Source organism: Austrofundulus limnaeus, unplaced genomic scaffold (genome assembly GCF_001266775.1).
Source record: "Austrofundulus limnaeus strain Quisiro unplaced genomic scaffold, Austrofundulus_limnaeus-1.0 Scaffold326, whole genome shotgun sequence".
Classification (NCBI taxonomy): Eukaryota; Metazoa; Chordata; class Actinopteri; order Cyprinodontiformes; family Rivulidae; genus Austrofundulus; species Austrofundulus limnaeus.
The window spans coordinates 631,935-634,267 of record NW_013952728.1 but is presented as its reverse complement, the minus strand read 5'-3'; the positions used below and the strand labels follow the sequence as shown (position 1 = coordinate 634,267).

The following is a 2,333-nucleotide window of genomic DNA, read 5'->3' as shown; positions in this document are numbered from 1 at the left end:
ACTCAGAAACACCACGTCAGGCAAGAGCAGGGAGATGAAAATGAATCAATAAAAATATTAATTTCATTTTAGTGACTGTTGAAAGAAATATCAGAAAAAATAATTTTAATAAAAATTATGTATTTATGTCACAGTGGAGTAGTAATAATAGTAGTACACTATATTGTGTGTTAAAACGTATTATTTGCGATACGTTTCATTAAACATTTTAACAATTTACTGCCCCCTTTTTTTTACTATACTCATTGTTTCATCTATCACTCACAGCTCATAGTTAGGTTAAAACAAAAGTGTTGAATATTTAAAAATTTATTTATTAAAGTAAAACCATCAATCAATGTCAAATAAATGAAAACTTCTAGGTAAGCTTTAATATAAACTGATTAAACATCCTGAGTTTAAAAAATATGTCAAGCCCTGGTGTTTGACTTTCTCAGCTCTAACAGGATATTTTAAAACTGTACATTTGCATTAACTGAATTTTTCAGCTGTCATGAAGGCTTTAAAACCCAGATGAACTGATTTTGTTCCAGTGTCTCCTCATCCTGCTGCTGGTTCAGTTCTTCAGATGGTCAGGAACTCCATCACCTCCTCATCCACCTGCCTGTCAGATGTAGGTGTGGATGTAGAGGACATCTGTCCTGGGTCCATGGATGGGCTGAATGCTGCTCGCTGCATCAACTGCACTTATCTGAATCACAGAGAATCAACAGGTTAACAAAACTGATTTATTTTAACTTTATTTAATGAATTATATTAACTTTATTTCTATTAAGTTTATAATATTGCTGCTAATACAACTATTTGACCTGATGTGGGGTGGAACTGGCTTCTACTGGTTGTACTCTCACTGATGGAGCCTGATGGTCTCAGTCCTCTGATACAAAGGTCTGGAGACAGGTCCTCAATGGGTCCACAAACTGATTCAGGTCCATGTTGAATAAAAGTAAATTAAAAAGATCACAGTTATAATATCACACAGTCACAGCCAGCAGTCTCATTAATCAGACAGCAAACATTTTTTCTACACAAATTGGTCACTGAAATCTGAAGGAAGTAGTTTGGTAGTAGTTAAAAATAGATTAACTTAGTTAAACACAGTTTAACTTTGATTTATGGNTTAGGTTTTTGTTCTTTTCAAGCCGTTCTAAATAAACTTCGACTGAACAGGAAACATGAGGCTGTTTTTTCTTTCCTATTCATATCATCATGCTAACACTAACACCATGTTAACAACAACAGCAATCAACGAAGCTCTACTTTCACCATACAAACTATTTAAACACATCCTCTTACAAATACTGACAAGTACTATGTGTACCAAATGTGAAATAAATAATACAAACTACTATTAAAAGTAAAAAGAGTTTAACTTACAGTTGTTTAGGGGTTTGATGGTGGACTTCAGTCCCCCTGCTGACCAGGTCAGAGCACTGCCGTTATGTGTTTTTGAACTTGCATTATTTTTTCCATTATGCAGTCAGTTTTATGAATGCATCAGTTTTCCTTTTTGGTTGTTCATCATAAATCCACTATCTACTTTATTGTTGTACTACATGACATGAGTGACAAACTGAAAAGCCTCCAAATGCTTTTCCCTTCAGCAAAATGTTGTGTTAATAAAGAGTTCATCTGGTCCCAAATGAGGCAGTGGTCGTGTTCCCCCTAGTGGTCTGGCTTAGTTACTGTTTTAATCGATCTTTTTTGTGTTCCGTGCATAATGTCTGTTATTTTGACAGGTAAAAGAATTGTACTTGTGAATTTGATTTGTACTTGTAAATTTGATCTGTACTTGTAATGTGGCAAAGTTGTAACTTTTTAACTTGCATTTGTAACGTAAAAACTTGTATTCTCACATAAGAATTGTACTTGTAAATTTGATTCCGACTTGTAAATTTGATTCGTACTTGTAATGTGGCAAAGTTGTAACAAATTTATATATGTTTATAGACTTACATGTACAAATTTAAACTCTTACACGTACAATAATTCTGACAGTTGTCTTACCCGATAGGTTCTGGGTCAGACTCTGGCTCCAACATGTGAGGCTGGATGGACAAATCTTCTGTTGGTGACATTGTTTAATAAATTTGTAATTAAAATGTTTCTGTGCTGCATACCCCCTCTATCAAGCTGGATTGAAGCAGTGGAGCAGGGCGAAGAGTGAAGCACCTGGTTTGGATTTAAAGGAACAGTATCAAAATGAGTTGCTTTGAGACACACATCAGGAAAGGTGTGAAAGAGGGGCAGATAAAGTTAGATTAAAGGGATCCCCGATTAGTTGTAACATTAGACTTTATTTAATAAACATATACTTTAACTGTAAAATAAAG

General features: G+C 34.5%; 1 long non-coding RNA gene across 1 annotated transcript; it reads right to left on the bottom strand.

The window, feature by feature from the left end:
* Positions 1–293: 293 nt before the first annotated feature.
* LOC106527454 (uncharacterized) lies at positions 294–1,029 on the bottom strand. Its single transcript, XR_001311393.1, has 2 exons — positions 810–1,029; positions 294–691 (listed from the first exon to the last, which is right to left on the bottom strand). It is a non-coding gene; the product is annotated as an uncharacterized LOC106527454 (long non-coding RNA).
* Positions 1,030–2,333: the final 1,304 nt, after the last annotated feature.